At 41.5% G+C, this 20114-nt stretch overlaps 1 non-coding gene across 1 annotated transcript; it reads left to right on the top strand.

Annotated features, from left to right (window-relative positions):
- Positions 1-11946: 11946 nt before the first annotated feature.
- On the top strand, positions 11947-12053 carry LOC148577566 (small nucleolar RNA R71). The gene has a single exon (XR_015903494.1). It is a non-coding gene; the product is annotated as a small nucleolar RNA R71 (small nucleolar RNA).
- The last annotated feature ends 8061 nt before the right edge of the window (positions 12054-20114 follow it).

Raw genomic sequence — 20114 nt, 5'->3', positions numbered from 1 at the left:
TTTTCTTGTTGATTTTCCTTAAAATTTTCGAAAAATTATTCTGGTTTTCTAAAAATTTTAAGTTTGGTGTTCTTCCTTTGTGTTTTTGTGTCTTGATCTTAAAATTTTTAAGTTTGGTGTTCCTTGGTGTTTTCCCTCCAAAATTTTCGAAAATAAGGAACCTCAGATCTAAAAATTTTAAATCCTGCGGTATCTTATTGTTTTCCTCTCTCCTTCAAAAATTCAGATTTTTATTTCGAAATTTAAAACCTTTTTCAAAAATCATCATATCTTTTTCAAAATCTCCTAACCACTTTCTCTCTCCTCACTTTTTCGAAAATCTTTTACTCATTTTTATTTATTCTATTTTGATTTATTTTATTTTCGAAATAAATTAATAAATAAATAAATAAAAATATTTTTTCTATTTTACATCATCTCCCTTTCTCCATCATGGATCTAAGCGGAAATGAACAGTCCAGGAGGACTCTGGGGTCATATTCTAACCCCTCTACTGCTTCATATGGGAGTAGCATCTGCATACCCTCCATTGGAGTCAGTAGCTTTGAGTTGAATCCTCAGCTCATTATCATGGTGCAGCAAAGCTGCCAGTATTTCGGTCTTCCACAGGAAGAACCTACAGAGTTTCTAGCACAATTTTTACAAATTGCTGCACAGTACATGATAAGGAAATAGATCAGGATGTCTACAGACTATTACTGTTTCCATTTGCTGTAAAAGATCAAGCTAAGAGGTGGTTAAATAACCAACCTAAGGCCAGCATAAGAACATGGAAACAGCTGACAGAAAAATTCCTGAATCAGTATTTTCCTCCAAAAAGGATGACACAGCTAAGGCTGGACATCCAAGGCTTTAAACAAGGAGATAATGAATCTCTTTATGATGCCTGGGAGAGATACAGAGAGATGCTACAATAATGCCCCTCTGAAATGTTTTCAGAGTGGGTTCAGTTAGACATCTTCTACTATGGGCTTGCAGAAGGAGCTCAGATGTCTCTAGATTACTCAGCTGGTGGATCTATCCATATGAGAAAGACAATTGAAGAGGCTCAAGAGCTCATTGATACAGTTGCCAGGAATCAGCATCTGTACCTAAGCAGCAACCCTTCCATGAATGAAGAGGTTAAAACAGTAACTGCTGAATTCAGTACTGTAAAACAAGCTGCTGAATTCAATCAGCAATTGGATTTTCTAACAAAGCAGCTAGCTGAATTCAAGGACAGGCTACAAGAGACAAGGATAGCTAATATACATATGGACAAACAGTTTAAGCAAACAAAGCAGCAGCTATCAAGGCAAATAGCAGAAGAATGCCAAGCAGTTCAATTAATAAGTGGAAAAACATTAAATACCCCACCTCAAGGCATCAAAAAGTCAAGAAATGAGCAACCCACCAAAGATTCACCTGAGGACAGTAAGAGCCTAGGGAAAAATAATTCTGGCGCTAAAACGCCAGATAATTGGTGGAAGGCTGGCGCTGAACGCCCAGACCATGCCCAAAACTGGTGTTCAACGCCAGAAACAAGGCAGGATTGGCGTTCAACGCCAGAAATGGGCAAGAATCTGGCGTTGAACGCCCAAATAGGGCAGAATCCAGCGTTGAACGCCCAAAATGGGCACAGTTCTGGCGTTCAGACGCCAGAAGCAGACAAGGAGCTGGCGTCCAGTTTCACTCCAGCTTCTGACTCTGGCACTCAATTGCCAGTGAGGGATCAGACACACACAAGTGCTGATAACAACCCCTCTAAAAAGGCTTCTTTAACCACTAAGGTTGAGGAATATAAAGCCAAGATACCTTATCCTCAAAAACTCCGGAAAGAGGAGCAGGATAAGCAATTTGCTTGCTTTGCAGATTATCTAAGGACTCTTGAAATAAAGATTCCGTTTGCAGAGGCACTTGAGCAAATACCTTCTTATGCCAAGTTCATGAAAGAGATCTTGAGTCATAAAAAGGAGTGGAGAGAAACAGAAAGAGTTCTCTTCACTGAAGAATGCAGTGCAGTCATCCTGAAAAGCTTTCCTGAAAAGCTTAAAGACCCTGGGAGTTTTCTGATACCATGCATATTAGAAGGTGATTGCACCAAGACAGCTTTATGCGATCTTGGGGCAAGCATCAACCTAATACTTGCATCCACTATTAGAAAGCTTGGTTTAACTGAAGAAGTTAAACCAACCCGGATATGTCTTCAACTTGCTGATGGCTCCACTAAATACCCATCAGGCGTGATTGAAGACATGATTGTCAGGGTTAGGCCATTCGCCTTTCCCACTGACTTTGTTGTGCTGGAAATGGAGGAGCACAAGAGTGCTACTCTCATTCTAGGAAGACCCTTCCTAGCAACTGGACGATCTCTTATTGACGTCCAACAAGGGGAAATAACCCTGAGAGTCAATGATGATGAGTTCAAGTTGAACGCTGTCAAAGCCATGCAGCATCCAGACACATCAACAGACTGCATGAAAGTTGATCTTATTGACTCCTTGGTAGAAGAGATCAACATGGCTGAGAGTCTCGAATCAGAGTTGGAAGACATCTTTAAAGATGTTCAGCCTGATTTGGAGGATTCAGAGGACATGAAAGAGCCTCTGAAGCTTCTTCTAAAAGAGGAAAAACCTCATAAACCCGAGCTCAAGCCATTACCACCATCCTTGAAATATGCATTTCTAGGAGAAGGTGATACTTTTCCAGTGATCATAAGCTCTGCTCTAAGTTCACAGGAAGAGGAAGCACTTATTCAAGTGCTAAGGACACACAAGACAGCTCTTGGGTGGTCCATAGGTGACCTTAAGGGCATAAGCCCAGCTAGATGCATGCACAAAATCCTATTGGAGGATAATGCCAAACCAGTGGTTCAACCACAGAGGCGGCTAAATCCAGCCATGAAGGAAGTGGTGCAGAAAGAGGTCACCAAATTACTAGAGGCTGGGATTATTTATCCCATTTCTGATAGCCCCTGGGTGAGCCCTGTTCAAGTCGTCCCAAAAAAGGGAGGCATGACAGTGATTCATAATGAAAAAAATGAATTGGTTCCTACAAGAACAGTTACAGGGTGGCGCATGTGTATTGACTACAAAAGGCTCAATACAGCCACCAGAAAGGATCATTTTCCTTTACCATTCATAGACCAGATGCTAGAAAGACTAGCAAGTCATGATTATTACTGCTTTTTGGATGGCTATTCAGGCTATAACCAGATTGCAGTGGATCCCCAGGATCAAGAGAAAACAGCATTCACATGTCCATCCGGAGTGTTTGCTTATAGAAGGATGCCCTTTGGGCTATGTAATGCACCTGCAACCTTCCAGAGATGCATGCTCTCTATTTTCTCTGACATGGTGGAAAAATTTCTGGAAGTCTTCATGGATGACTTCTCAGTATATGGAGAGTCATTCAGCTCCTGTCTTGATCACCTGAAACTTGTTCTGAAAAGATGCCAAGAAACCAACCTAGTTTTAAACTGGGAAAAGTGTCACTTCATGATGACTGAAGGAATTGTTCTTGGGCATAAAATCTCAAACAAGGGAATAGAGGTGGATCAAGCAAAAATAGAGGTAATTGAAAAATTACCACCACCTGCCAATGTTAAGGCAATCAGAAGCTTTCTGGGGCACGCAGGATTCTATAGGAGGTTTATAAAGGATTTTTCAAAAATCGCAAAACCTCTAAGCAATCTGCTAGCTGCTGACACGCCATTTGTGTTTGACATAAAGTGCCTGCAGGCGTTTGAAACGCTGAAAGCTAAGTTGGTCACAGCACCAGTCATTTCTGCACCAGACTGGACATTACCATTTGAGCTAATGTGTGATGCCAGTGATCATGCCATTGGTGCAGTATTGGGACAGAGGCATGACAAGCTTCTGCATGTCATTTATTATGCCAGTCGCGTTCTAAATGATGCCCAGAAAAATTACACAACCACAGAAAAAGAATTACTTGCAGTAGTTTTCGCCATTGACAAGTTCAGATCATACTTAGTAAGATCAAAAGTGATTGTGTATACTGATCATGCTGCTCTTAAATATCTACTCACAAAGCAGGATTCAAAACCCAGGCTCATCAGATGGGTATTGCTTCTGCAAGAGTTTGATATAGAAATAAGAGACAGAAAAGAGACAGAGAACCAAGTGGCTGATCATCTGTCCCGGATAGAGCCAGTGGAAGGGACGTCCCTCCCTTCTCTTGAGATCTCTGAGACGTTTCCTGATGAGCATTTATTCGCCATTCAGGAAGCACCATGGTTTGCCGATATTGCAAACTATAAGGCTACAAGGTTCATACCCAAGGAGTACAACAGGATACAAAAGAAGAAATTAATTACTGATGCAAAGTACTACTTGTGGGATGAACCTTATCTCTTTAAGAGATGTGCAGACGGAATTATCTGTAGGTGTGTGCCTAGAGAAGAAGCACAGAGGATCTTGTGGCATTGCCACGGATCTCAATATGGAGGCCATTTCGGAGGTGAGCGAACAGCCACCAAGGTCCTCCAATGTGGCTTCTATTGGCCCACACTCTATAAAGATTCCCGAGAGTTTGTACGTAATTGTGACAGTTGCCAAAGAGCTGGTAACCTGCCTCATGGTTATGCCATGCCTCAACAAGGAATCTTGGAAATTGAGTTGTTTGACGTATGGGGAATTGACTTCATGGGACCTTTTCCACCATCATACTCAAACACTTATATTCTGGTGGCAGTTGACTATGTATCAAAATGGGTTGAGGCTATTGCCACACCCACCAATGATACTAGAACAGTGCTAAAGTTCCTCCAGAAATATATCTTTAGCAGGTTTGGTGTCCCTAGAGTACTAATCAGTGATGGGGGCACTCACTTCTGCAATAAACAGCTTTACTCTGCCATGGTTCGGTATGGAATTCGCCACAAGCTGGCCACTCCATATCATCCACAAACCAATGGGCAAGCTGAAGTCTCTAACAGAGAATTAAAGAGAATCCTGGAATGGATAGTAAATACCCGTAGAAAGGATTGGGCACGGAGCTTGGATGATGCTCTGTGGGCTTACAGAACAGCATTCAAGACCCCTATAGGGACCTCTCCATACCAACTCGTGTATGGTAAGGCATGCCACCTGCCCGTGGAACTGGAACATAAGGCCTACTGGGCAACCAGATTCCTAAACTTTGATGCCAAATTAGCAGGAGAAAAATGATTGCTCCAGCTAAATGAGCTAGAGGAATTCAGATTCACAGCTTTCGAAAATGCCAAGCTTTATAAAGAAAAATAAAAAAAATGGCATGACAGAAAGCTTTCATCTAGAATCTTTGAACCAGGACAGAAGGTCCTGTTGTTTAACTCTAGACTCAGGCTATTCCCCGGGAAACTGAAATCCCGGTGGAGGGGACCATACGTGATTACAAGTGTATCACCATATGGTTATGTGGAGCTTCAAGATATTGATTCTGATAAGAAGTTCATTGTCAATGGACAGAGAATCAAGCATTACCTTGAAGGCAACATTGAGCAGGAATGCTCAAGGCTGAAGCTAGATTAAAAGCTCAGCAAGGTCCAGCTAAAGACAATAAAGAAGCGCTTGCTGGGAGGCAACCCAGCCATGGGGCAATAATCCTCTAAGCATTTTTGCCCTATTTCTATTTTTATTTTTATTTGTTTATGTAGAGTTCATTGACAACAAGGTAAATAATCATTTACAGAAGACCTCGGCACACAAAACAGAGAAAAAGAGCTCACTGGCAAGAAAACGCCAGTAAAAGTATATTTTGGGCATTCAACGCCCAAAATGGGCATCTACTGGGCGTTGAACGCCAGTAAGGGTAGCAATCTGGGCGTTCAACGCCAGAATGGGGCATCCACTGGGCGTTGAACGCCAGTAATGGCAGCAGCTGGGCGTTGAACGCCCAGGAGAGCAGCAATTGGGCGCTGAACGCCCAAAACAGGCAGTGTTTGGGCGTTCAAACGCCAGGAAGGCAGGGAGGAGCCAAATTCATTTTTTCCACACGTATTTCCATTTTAATTTCAAATTTTATGCTTCAATGCATGATTTTTACATGAACATGTCAAGAACCCTTATTTCTAAAATCCTTAATTTCTAAAAATCCATCTTTCCAAATTCAATCCAACTCTTTTCAAATCTTTTCTGAAAACAAATCTATCTCTTTCACTCAAAAATCTTTTCAACTAATCCATATCTTTTTCAAATCTCCATATTATCTTTTTCAAAATTCAGATTTATCTTTTTCAAAAATCTATCATATCTTTTCAAAATTAAACTATATCTTCTATCTTATCTTTTTCAACTCAATCTTTTTATCTTATCTTTTCCAATTTTTCGAAAACCCACCCCCCATCCCTTTAAATTTGGGTTTGGCCTCCCTCCTCCTCCATCAACAATTGCACCTAGCTCTCCTTCTACCCCTCTCCTTTCTTTTCTTTTGCTTGAGGACAAGCAATCCTCTAAGTTTGGTGTGTTTATCCGAGATCACTAAGATCATGGCTCCTAAAGGAAAACAACCCACTCCAAGAGGCAAGAAAGAGAGCATTCCAAAACCACTTTGGAATCAAGGGAAGTTCTTATCTAAAGAACATTCAGACCATTATCTTAAAGTAATGGGTCTGAGATCAGTGATCTCGGAAGTTAGATTCGATCTGAAAGAAGATGAATATCCGGAGATCCAGGAGCAAATTCGAATCAGGAGCTGGGAAGTCCTAGCTAATCCTGAAACGAAAGTGGGAAGGAACATGGTCCAGGAGTTCTATGCTAATATGTGGCAGACTGACAAGCAAAAACTATCTGGAACTGCCTTCTATGAATTTCGAACCATGGTCAGAGGGAAGATTGTTCATACCACCCCTGACAAGATCAGAGAGATCTTAAAGCTACCTCAACTAAAGGATGATCCAGACTCCTTCAACAGGAGGATGATGAGAGTAGACATTGACCTGGATAAGATTCTAGAGGACATATGTATCCCTGGAGCCAGGTGGACCACCAACACAAAGGGTGTCCCAAATCAACTCAAGAGAGAAGATCTCAAACCAGTCGCCAGAGGATGGCTGGACTTCATTGGGCGTTCTCTGTTGCCCACTAGCAACTGTTCTAAAGTCACAGTTAAAAGAGCAGTGATGATCCATTGCATCATGATGGGGAAGGAAGTGAAGGTTCATCAGCTGATTTCAACTGAACTCTACTAGATTGCTAACAAAAATTCAAAAGAGGCCAGGTTGGCTTATCCAAGCGTGATTTCTCTGCTCTGCAAGGACGCTGGAGTGAGAATGGGAATAACTTAATATATCCTAATTGAAAAGCCAATCACCAAAGCATCAATGGAAAAACAACAAGCACAGGAGGATCCCATCAAGAAGAGAGCACAGGAATTCCTCCCAGAGATCCTTCAAGCTGAATACTGGGAGTATCTTGAGACGTCCGTCACCAAGATACGGGAAGCTATGGAGCAAATAATAAAAGAACAGAAGGAACACAGTCAAATGCTGACCTATATGTTTAAAGAACAAGAGGAGCAGGGGCGTGACTTAAGGGAACTGAAGCGCCAAAATTCTTCTCTTGTAGGACCAAGCACCTCAAGGATCAGAGGAACCCCCGTGCCCCCAGAATAAAGGTTGTTAATTTCCAATTTCTGCCTTAACTCTGTGACAGTGTCCTTATAAAAGTTTACCTTAGAAGTCATATAGTAGTAATTAGTATCTATTTTGATTTTACCTCCAATTAAGCTATAGTTTATTTTTCTCATCATCAGCTAACATGAATAAAGTAGTAGATCTTTTGAATAAGAGGCAATAAAATTTCGAGTTTAATAAAAGAAATTCTAATTAGTTAAATGTGGTGGCAATGCTTTCTGTCTTCTGAATGAATGCTTGAACAGTGCATATGTCTTTTGAATTTGTTGTTTAAGACTGTTAAATATGTTGGCTCTTGAAAGAATGATGAACATGAGACATGTTATTGATAATCTGAAAAATCAAAAAAATGATTCTTGAAGCAAGAAAAAGCAGCAAAGAACAAAGCATTCAAAAAAAAAAAGAGAAGAGAGAGAAAAAGCAAGCAGAAAAAGCCAATAACCCTTAAAACCAAAAGGCAAGGGCAAATGAAAAGGATCCCAAGGCTTTGAGCATCAGTGGATAGGAGGGCCTAAAAGGACTAAAATCCTGGTCTAAGCGGCTAAACCAAGCTGTCCCTAACCATGTGCTTGTGGCGTGAAGGTGTCAAGTGAAAACTTGAGACTGAGCGGTTAAAGTCAAGGTCCAAAGCAAAAAGAAGAGTGTGCTTAAGAACTCTGGACACCTCTAATTGGGGACTTTAGCAAAGCTGAGTCACAATCTGAAAAGGTTCACCCAGTTATGTGTTTGTGGCATTTATGTATCCGGTGGTAATACTGGAAAACAAAGTGCTTAGGGCCACAGCCAAGACTCATAAAGAAGCTGTGTTCAAGAATCATCACACTGAACTAAGAGAATCAATAACACTATCTGAATTCTAAGTTCCTATAGATGCCAATCACTCTGAGCTTCAATGGATAAAGTGAGATGCCAAAACTGTTCAGAAGCAAAAAGCTACTAGTCCCGCTCATCTAATTAGAATCTGAGCTTCAATCAAAAACTCTGAGATATTATTGCTTCCCAACCTATTAATCTTCTATTTTATTTATCTAGTTGCTTGAGGACAAGCAACAGTTTAAGTTTGGTGTTGTGATGAGCGGATATTTTATACGCTTTTTTGGGATAATTTCATATAGTTTTGAGTATGTTTTAGTTAGTTTTTAGTCTATTTTTATTAGTTTTTAGGAAAAATTCATATTTCTGGACTTTACTATGAGTTGTGTGTTTTTCTGTAATTTCAGGTATTTTTCTGGCTGAAATTGAAGGAGCTGAGCAAAAATCTGATTCAGGCTGAAAAAGGACTGCTGATGCTGTTGGATTCTGACCTCCCTGCACTCAAAGTGGATTTTCTGGAGCTACAGAACTCGAAATGGCATGCTTCCAATTGCGTTGGAAAGTAGACATCCAGGGCTTTCCAGAAATATATAATAGTCCATACTTTGCACAAGGATAGATGACGTAAACTGGCGTTCAACGCCAGTTCTCTGCCCAATTCTGGCGTCCAGCGCCAGAAAAGGATCAAAAGCTGGAGTTGAACGCCCAAACTGGCATAAAAACTGGCGTTCAACTCCACAAATGGCCTCTACACGTGAATTGCTTAAGTCTCAGCCCAGCACACACCAAGTGGGCCCCAGAAGTGGATCTCTGCATCATCCATCATAGTCTACTCATATTTTGTAACCCTAGGCTACTAGTTTAGTATAAAAACAACTTTTAGAGACTTATTTTGTATCTGATGACATTTTAGATCAAACCCTTGTATTCTCTGACGGCATGAGTCTCTAAACCCCATTGTTGGGGGTGAGGAGCTCTGCTGTGTCTCGATGAATTAATGCAAGTATTTCAGTTTTCCATTCAAACACGCTTGTTCCTATCTAAGATGTTCATTCGCGCTTAACTGTGATGAAGGTGATGATCTGTGACATTCATCATCTTCCTCAAATCATGAATGAGTGCCTGACAACCACCTCCGTTCTATATACGATTGAATGAGTATCTCTTAGATTCCTTAATCAGAATCTCCGTGGTATAAGCTAGAACTGATGGCGGCATTCATGAGAATCCAGAAAGTCTAAACCTTGTCTGTGGTATTCCGAGTAGGATTCAAGGATTGAATGACTGTGACGAGCTTCAAACTCCTGAAGGCTGGGCGTTAGTGACAGACGCAAAAGGATAGTAAATCCTATTCCAACCGGATCGAGAACCAACCGGTGATTAGCCGTGCTGTGACAGAGCGCGTGAGCGTAGTTTTCACTGGAAGGATGGAAGGTAGCCATTGACAACGGTGATCCACCAACACACAGCTTGCCATAGGAGGACGTGCGTGCGTGAATCAGAAGACAGAGGAAAGCAGAGATTCAGAAGACAAAGCATCTCCAAAACTCCAACATATTCTCCATTACTGCACAACAAGTAACCTTTAATTTATGCTCTCTTGGTTATTCGCAATTCAACTGGTAAACATAATTGAATTCTTGACTAAGATTTACAAGATAACCATAGATTGCTTCAAACCAACAATCTCCGTGGGATTCGACCCTTACTCAGGTGAGGTATTACTTGGACGACCCAGTGCACTTGCTGGTCAGTGGTACGAGTTGTGAAAAGTGTGATTCACAATTCATGCACCAACAGCTTGTTCTTCAATGCTTGTGTCTTCCACCAGTGCTTTGTCGTGCTCTCCCCTTGGTTCCTTGTTTTCCTGATCTGCTTCCTGTGAGGGTTTGAAGACATTGAATGCGAGTTGTTCGTCATGTATCCTCAGTATTAGCTCTCCTCGCTTTACGTCTATGAGTGCTCTGGCTGTAGCTAGGAATGGTCTTCCCAATATGATTGGGTGAAGGTGACTCTCTTCCATTTCCAATATGACAAAGTCTGTGGGAAGGAAGTAGTTTCCAACCTTCACCAACACATTTTCAACCACTCCTACTGCTTGTTTTTGAGTTTTGTCAGCAAGCCTGATGACTACGTCTGTGGGCATTAGCTCATTAATCTGCAGCTTCTTCATAAGGGATAAAGGCATTAAGTTGATGCTTGCTCCCAGGTCACAGAGTCCTTTATCAAACATTGTTTCTCCTATGGCACAGGGGATGTGAAAACTCCCTGAGTCCTTCCTTTTTGTAGGTAACTCTGGTTGAATGAGCGCACTGCACTCCTTTTTCATCATTATTGTTTGTCCTCCCTTAAGTGAGCTTTTCCTGGTCAGCAGCTCCTTCATATACTTAATGTATGAGGGCCTTTGTTGGAGAGCCTTGATGAATGGTATGTTTACATGGAGAGATGCAAACATATCAAGGAACTTTGAGTATATTCTCTTTTCTACACCACCCTTGAGCCTTTGGGGAAAAGGTGCATAGAGTTTCAGCATCTCCTTCTGTGTAATTTTGGTTTCTTGGTGACCCTCTTCTTGCTTCTCTATTGAAGTATCTCCATAGTGTTCGAAGGGTTTGTTCAGCTCTTCCTCAGTCTCCCTATCACTTATAGTGACCATCTTGCATTCTTCCCATCTTACTTTCTTTGCTTCACCTCTTGGGTTTTTCTCTGTGTCACTTGGGAAGCTGTCAGTAGGTTTGGGAATCTTCTCAGAGAGGTATCCCACTTGAAATTCTAGCCTCTTATTGGTGTCTCCCTGGTTTTTGATATTGGCTTGCACCTCCTCCTTGAACACCTTGTTATCTTGGAGTTCCTTACATATGCCTTCAAGTAGAGTCTCAATCCTTGAGAGTCTATCTTCGGATGATGGTAAGTTGGGGTTGGAGGGATGAGGATGGCCATTTTGGATTTGGTATGGATGTTGAGATGTGTTGTTAGGTGGGTGCTGATATGGTCTCTGTGTGGAATGTTGGTGAGCCACATTGTTGTTGGGGTTGTGACGTCTCTGATCTTGGCCTTGATCTTGTTGATTTCCCCACCCAAAGTTTAGGTGGTTTCTCCAACCAGGATTATAAGTTTTGGAGTATGGGTCATGGGTCTGCCTAGGTGAGTTTCCAATGTAGTTGGCTTGTTCCTGATCACCCTCTGCTTCTACATTAACTCCTTCTTAGGTTGCTAATGAGGTGGTGACTGCTGCTACTTGGTTCCTCTCCATCTTCTTGGTAAGATCAGCCAGCTGCTTGGTGATCATCTTGTTTTGGGCCAGCAGTGCATCCACGTTGTTTAGCTCTATCACTCCTCTAGTGTTGCCTCTTTCAGAAGCATAGAAGTAGTCATTCTCAGCTACAGTCTCAATGACATATATGGCTTCTTCAATGGTCTTCTTCTTGTTCAGAGATCCACCAAATGAGTGGTCTATTGCCTTCTTTGATTCATAAGAAAGACCTTCATAAAAAATGTGTAACTGCACCCATTCAGTGAACATATCTGGCGGGCACCTTCTTGTCAAGTCCTTAAACCTCTCCCATGCTTCATAGAGAGTTTCACCATCTTGTTGCCTGAAGGTTTGTACCTCAGCTCTCAACCTGTTGTTTCTTTGAGGAGGATAGAATCTCGCCAAGAATTTGTTCACCATATCTTCCCAGGTTGTTATACTCTCCTTCGGGAATGATTCCAGCCATTTAAATGCTTTGTCCTTGAGTGAGAAGGGAAACAGAAGTAGTCTATAGGTATCAGGATAAACACCATTAGACTTTACAGTATCGCATATCCTCAGGAATGTAGTGAGATGTTGATTGGGATCTTCTTGGACACTTCCTCTGAATGAACAGTTATTCTGAACAAGGGTGATAAGTTGTGGCATTAGTTCAAAATTATTGGCATGTATGGTTGGCTTTTGGATGCTACTTCCACAGTTTCCTGGGTTTGGATTTATGTAGGATCCCAGAACTCTTCTCTCTTGCCCAGCATGATGCGCTAGACCTTCTCTTCCATTATTGTGAGCCTCTTCTTCATGATGGTTCTCCATATTCTCATCCATGTCTGGTTCAAAGTACTCTTCCTCTTCTTCAGCACCAACAACTCTCTTTCCTCTTGCTTCCCTCCTTAATCTAAGGAAGGTCCTCTCAGGTTCAGAATCAAAAGAAGTTGAAGCCCTACTTCTTCTACCTGTCATACAACCAACAAGGCCAAAGCAAAAGGGAGATGGAGAGTATTCTTGTTAAAAATGCTATTAGTGTGAGTGATGCAATATATCAAACAGTTAGTGGGTTAGTGAACTAAATTGTAACAAATAAGAGAACACCACAAACGGGAAGAAAATAACTGAAACTGAAAGTGAATCAATTAAACAGAAATTAAATCAAACAAAAGAAAAATGCTCAATCTAATTATCCACCAATTTAATCATTGTTGATACAAAATCAATCCCCGCAACGGCGCCATAAACTTGATGCACGGAAACTTGTCTCTCAACAATTTTCCCTCAGCAAGTATACCGAATTGTTGTCAAGTGAAAACTCACAATAGAGTGAGGTCGAATCCCACAGGGATTGATTGGTCAAGCAACTTTAATTGAAGGAATGTTCTAGTTGAGCTAAGCAAAATTTGATTTGAGAATTGCAGGAAATTAAATGTTGAGAAAGTAAATGGCAGAAAATATAATTGCTGGAAATAAAGAACTGAAATTAAATGACGGAAAGTAAATTGCAGAATCTTAAATGGGGAATGGGGAAGATGAACATAAAAGTAAATGGCAGAAAGTAAAGAGAATGGGTAAGATCAGAAATGGGGAGTTCATTGGGCTCAGGAGATGTTGTATTCTTTGGATCAAGTTCATTTTCATCTCTTCCTCAATCAATGCATTCATTGATCTTCTTGGCAATCTTAAGTGATTGAATTCCAATTTCTTGGTAATTCAATCCCTCAAATCTTGATCAATAGCCAATTCCTTGGTCTAATTGCTCATGAGAAGAGATGAAGTATGGTCACTAATTATACCACATGTATTTCCAAATCAAAGTATTGGGAGAATTATATGTCACTATATCCGTCCAAACCCCAATTTGGTCCAACATGAGAAAGCATTTCTAGCATGATCTCTTCATTCCTCTTCCAAGGTTCCGAAGAAATTAAAGTATGAATAGCTTCTTTTCCAAGACAACTACCCAATTAGATGAAGATTGAAAGCTTTCTAGTAAAATCAAGAGAAAAGAAAGAAGAAGAATAATGAAAGCTATTATTGATCCATCAAATTACAACAGAGCTCCATAACCCAATGAAAGGGGTTTAGTTGTTCATAGCTCTGGGAATGGAAAGCAAAGATGGAAAATACATTCTGAAAGTAAAACTAGAATTTGCAAAAAAAGTAAAATTATACATAGAGTAGTTCTCCCAATGCCAAAAAAGCTCCCTTACTAGTTCAAAACTACTCCTATATATACTACTCTTCTGATCTTCTAGTTGGCTCTTCAAGTCTTGGATATGGGCCTTTGGATCTTAAGTTGAAGCAGTTGCAGTCTTCAGTGGGCTCAGCTTTGCTTGCAGAGAAAATGTGAGTTAGGCATGGACGTTAGTTAGGACGTTAGTGTTGTTAACGTTAAGTGAAAATGTGGGTTCGAGAACGTTAGTGACGATCACCTTTTTCACTAACGTTCCTAACCCAAGATGGTCCACGATAACTTCAATGTTAGTGGCACTAACGTGACCACTAACGTTGCCTCTTGGTCCTTCACAAATGTTATTGGCATTCACCTTTTTCCAATAACGTTTGCTTGTTGCCCTTCCTCCCTACGTTAGAGTCCACGTTAGTGTAGCTAACGTGACTCCTAACGTGGGCATGCCTCAGCCTCGAGAACGTTAGTGACACTTACCTTTGTCACTAATGCTCCAAACGCCCCTTCTCACGTTAGTGCCTCACGTTAATTGTATTAACGTGGCCACTAACGTGGTGGTGATTGCCATCTCCAACGTTAGTGACAAAGGTGAGTGTCACTAACGTTGGCTCATTATTTCTTTCCTCCACGTTAGCTTCCACGTTAATGTAGTTAACATGGCAACTAATGTGGCTAATAGTGGCTTGGTCCAACGTTAGTGACAAAGGTGAGTGTCACTAACGTTGGCACTTCTTTGTTCCTTCCACATTAGAGTTCACGTTAATGTAATTAACGTGACTCTTAACGTGGCTAAGTGTGCCCCTTTTTCCAACGTTAGTGGTATTCACTTTTACTACTAACGTTGGAGCTTTATTTCTCTTCCACGTTAGCTTCCACGTTAATGTAGTTAACGTGGCAATTAACGTGGGCTATGATGGCTCACGAAGGCGTTATTGGCGATCACTTTTCTCATTAACGTTGTAAGCTAGCTCCCATTCCACATTAATGGTCACGTTAGTTAGACTAACGTGGCTGTTAACGTGGCATCTTCCTTGCTTTCTTTATCCTGAAATCAAGCAAGTAAAGTGCATCAAAGCTATGTTCTAACTCATGAGATCATGCATCATCCACTTTATCATTCAATTCATGCATAATTCTCATAAATTCATATAAAATTCAGAATGTTTGCTTGAATCAAGATGTAAGTGATTATATACCCAAAACTTTCTTATTAACTAAGAAAATGCATGAAACTACCCTAAAACAGTAAAGAAAAGGTCAGTAAAACTGGCCAAAATGCCTTGGCATCAATGGCACCACCAAAAAGCTCAGCCTCAAAGAAAAGAAAAACCAAGGAACTAACCTCTGGATCCTCACCTCTGGATCCTCAAGCTCTTTCAATGACTACAAGTTCCTCTCCGCATTCAACCAAAATCAATTCTATGGTTGGGTGAGTGAGAGGGAGATCATTCCAGAAGTTGGGTTTCAACTAGGGAGGAATGAGCATCTTGAAATCAACATTGAGATCAACAATAGGGGTTGGTCACTTCTATGCAACCCACCAAGGAAAGTGGTAGAAAGCTTGGTGAGGGAATTCTATGATAATGCAGTACCTCAACCAGGACAACACTATGGCTACATTAGCTATGTAAGGGAGAAATCCATTGACTACAGCCCCTCTAGCATAGAAAGAATGCTAATGGTGAAGAGGACAAGCTTCACTCGGAGCTATGAAGAAAGAATGAAGCAGCAAGACACTGGGTTTGAGGAGATCCTGAATGAAATTTGTGTGATGAATGTGCGATGGATAAATGACAAAGATGGGATACCCAACCAATTGAGGAGAAGAGATTTGAGCCCCAAGCTAGAGGGTGGCTAGAATTTGTGAGGAGGTCCCTAATCCCCACATTCAACACTTCAGAGGTGACCAAGGAGAGAGCTGTGCTCATCTACAGCATCATGAAAGGAGAAAACATCAACGTGGGGGAGATGATCGCCAACAACATCAACAAAGTGCTGAAAAGCACCAGTGACAACACAAGGTTGGCATTTTGTAGCATTATACAGAGGCTATGTGATGAGGCTGGAGTTGAAAAGATCATTGATGAGGTGCTTGTGAAGCAAGACAAATTTATAAATGCCAAAAAGATGGCCAAGGTGGTGGCTGTTTACCCACTCAACAGGGCCAGAGAACGAAGAGCTCAGGCTCATGGACCACAAAAACAACAAGAAGATGAAGAGGCAGAAGAACAACCTCACTTCCTGGCACTTCAACCACCACCACCACACTACCAATATCAGCAATTTCCAGAGGGATTCAACTGGGAACAATTGCAAGGAGATGTACACCAAATGAAGGGAGATCTAGACCACTTGAGGGAAGATGTCAATCAACTCAAAGAAACTCAACAACAACAATGGAGCCAAGTCAACCAAAACATTCAACAACTCCAAGGGAATTGGGAGCATATGAGGAAGGAGCAGCAAGAATAATTTAACTGGGGAGAGGTGCGAAGTGCACTGGACAAAATAGTAGAGCAAGGCAAATGGCAACAGAGGAACTTGGCCAAATTCAGACATCTCTATGATGCCAGAACCATATCCGAAAGGCAGTATGACATCAATACACAAGCGAAGCTGAATCACTTGTGTAACGTCGTGGCCGCTTTAAACCCAGGATACCCAACCTTCATGCAAGGAATGGAAGAGCTAAGTGCAAGACAAGAGGAAATTCTAGCCAAACATAAAGAAGATGAAAGGAATTATATGAGGAGGGCAGGATTTTGGAAGCCCAAGGATGCCAAAGCACAAGAAGGTTCCTCCAAGCTAGATGAAGGTGGCTCCTCCCCTTCCAAAAAGAAGGACAAAGGGAAGGGGCCAATGAACTAAAGATGAAGCTGCTCAAGGTTGTTGAGTCCCATGGTTGACACTTTCTAATTTTTGAAATCTTGTTTAAGTTTTTCATTTTTTACTCTTTGAATAAATAATCATGCTAGGATAGTTTATGTTTTATGCTTAGTTTAATTCCGGTTTGAAGTCTTTATGAGTTTTTTTTTTTACAAGAAAGAAAATGCCATGTATTTCAAGTCTTCATTTCAACATAAATAAAAGTAGAGCTTGTCTCCATAAGAGTTTCTGTGAGTTGTGTAAAAACAATAAGAGAGACCAAGGCCAAGAGAGATTATCAAACAAACTAAGAAATAAGAAACTAAGTGTAGAACCTTGGATGAACTAAAAAAAAATGAGTCATGGAGAGCAACTAGTCCTAGAAGGTATAACAAGGGAAGGCTAAGGGGTGTTCCTTGAATATCCATAGAACCAAGAGGTAGTAAGCAATAAAGGCCCAAGGCTTTGAGCATCAACTACTGGGATAGAAAAAGAAACATCAAAAAGCTCAAAAAGAATTAAAGATCTTAGTAGATACTTGTGGTGAAGATGTGTCAAGAAGAGACCTGGGCAAGTAAATTCTTAGGGGTGTCTCAACACCTAGTACCCTAAAACCAACTGGTTTGGGAGTGTTAATTGAAAGCTTAATTAAAGGGTTGTCTTGAGACAAAACACTTAGAGTCGTGGTCAAGAAAGCAAAACAACCCTTACTACTTCAAGGTGACAATCAATAGAAAGGACCCCTAAAGCTTATACCTAAAAGAACCCTCAAGGATCCAAGAGCTTTTTATGGCATTAAAATATTCATACATGTGTTGAACACTTAGTTTTACTCTTAGTTGTATTGCAATCATTCAAACCAAGGCCTCAAGTTATAAAGGTTTACTCACATTTATTTGCTTGGGACAAGCAAAGCTTAAGTTTGGTGTTGTTATGACTTGCATCATCTACCCTACTTTCTTCCATAAAGAAGACTATAAAAGAGCATAAATCTTATTTGATCAGTACAATTCATGCATTAATTGATGAATATTATGGTACACTACTTTGAGATGAATTGTGCTGAATTTCAGGTGAAAAAGGGCATCAAAAATGGGTAGAAGACAAACAAGAAGTTGGGCGTGTGAAACTGGCGTGCCACTTGGAGCAAACGCCACAAAAATGCACTGGCGTGGCACGCCAGTACTAAATTCCAGAGAAGAAATCCAAGAATGCATGTGGGTGTGGCACGCTAATACAAAATTCCAGAGAACTACAATGGATGACACAAAAGGGGCGTGGCACGCCAGGTTGGGCGTGGCACGCCTGACCCATCAACTACTATGGGCGTGCCACTTCAGCAAAGGGGCGTGGCATGCCAACTCACCATTCCAAGAAGAACCCCCACTATGGCGTGCCACTTGGTATCGAAGGCGTGGCACTCCAGCTCCAAGAAGTCACTTAGGCGTGCCACTTGAGAACCCAGGCGTGGCACGCCAAGCTTGAAGAGTTCACAAATCCATGGGCGTGCCACTTGGACAGCATGGCGTGGCACGCTGGTACAATAATCCAGAGAATGTGCTGAAGGCAATTGAAGACTGGGCGTGCCACTTGAAGTCGAAGGCATGGCACGCCAACCTCTCAACCTCACTCAGGCGTGCCACTTGAGCAACCAGGCGTGGCACGCCAATGCATAGAGAGAACAAAAGTAAGGACTAGGCGTGCCACTTGGTATCGAAGGCGTAGCATGCCAACCCAAGCATGTCACTATGGCGTACGGCTGAGGCGTGGCACGCCAACTACTGGAACCAAGACAAGATCATGGGCGTGGCACGCTGGTATAAGTTTCCAGAGAGGATGAAGGAGGCCAATTACATGGGGCGTGCCACTTGGTATCGAAGGCGTGGCACGCCACTCACCATTCATCACTTAGGCGTGCCACTTCAGCAACCAGGCGTGGCACGCCAGTGTCATTCAGAGAGCAAAGAAGCATTGGGGCGTGCCACTTGAGTTCGTGGCGTGGCACGCCAAACAGAGGAACCACTCACTCACAAAAGGGGCGTGGCACGCCAGACCCTGGGCATGCCACGCTAGTGCAACTTTCCAGAGAAGCTTAGCCAAGCATAGATCAAGGGCGTGGCATGCCAGACCCTGGGTGTGGCACACCAGTTCAAGTTTCCAAAGGCAAAAAAAAGTGGAAAAAGGCAAAAGGCGTGCCACTTGAGTTCGAAGGCGTGGCACGCCAACACAAGAATTCCACTATGGCGTGCCACTTGAGTTCAAAGGCGTGGCACGTCAAGGTTGATGGAGAGATGAGCGTGCCACTTGAAGGATTGGGCATGGCACGCCAAGCTAGAAATGAAGGGCACGTGACACACCAGTAAAGCGCCAGCACACGCCAGCTGAGAAGTCACGCTTATTGAGTGTTTTCTTTTCCCTACAAAATGTAATTTTCTTTTTTCACTTTTGTGATTCTTTTATTTTACTAGGAGTAGTATAAATACCCCCAAGGAGTACTGAAGAGGGGGTTAAGCAGTTAGTTTTGGATCCACTTTTTACACTTCACTTTTGAGTACTTTTTGAGCTATGAGTAGCTAACTTCCCTCTCATTGAGAGAGGGAGCTCTATTGTACTTGATGGATTGATAATAGTAAAATTCTTCTTCTCTTCATCTTCTCTTTGATTTACTAGAAGGAATTTTGTTCTTAATGCTTAGTGTTCAATTATCTTGAAAAAGAGATTGAATGCAATTGGGTTTCATGGGAACCTTGGGAAAGGAAACATGAAACCATTCTTGAAATCCCTTCTCACACTTGAGTAAAATCTGTGTTTTGGTGTTTGGATATGTGACATATAATCCTCCCTCTACTTGGACCTATAATAGTGTGTGGTATAATCAGGGACCAAGCATATCTCTCTTCATGAGCAATTAGACCAAGGAATTGGCTATTGATCAAGATCTGAGAGATTGAGTCACCAAGGGATTGGGGCTCAATCAATCATGATTGCCAAGAGGTCAATGAGTTGCATGATTGAAGAGGATATAAGCTAGATTTGATCCAAAGAGACAACATCTCCCAATCTCAATGAATTTCCCCATTCTTATCTCTCCATTTCTCTATAGCTTAATTTTACATTCAGCAATTCCCCATTCCCATTTACATTTAAGTCATTTATGATTCTGTACTTTACATTCTGCCATTTATATTTCTGCACTTTATTGCTTTTCTTTATATTCTAGTCAGTTACATTTATGTCATTTACAATTCTACACTTCAGAATCCTATTGATCCGCTTGACTAATTCATCAATTAATTAAAACTGCGCGAATTTGCCAATCTCTATGGATATGATCCCACTCTACTGTGGGTAATTACTTGACGATAACTTTGGTGCGCTTGCTAAAAGAA

The sequence above is a fragment of the Arachis ipaensis genome, chromosome B1, assembly GCF_059453495.1.
Source record: "Arachis ipaensis isolate K30076 ecotype BB chromosome B1, ASM5945349v1, whole genome shotgun sequence".
NCBI lineage: Eukaryota > Viridiplantae > Streptophyta > Magnoliopsida > Fabales > Fabaceae > Arachis > Arachis ipaensis.
The sequence above is the reverse complement of the archived record's forward strand: the minus strand, read 5'-3'. Positions and strand labels throughout refer to the sequence as shown.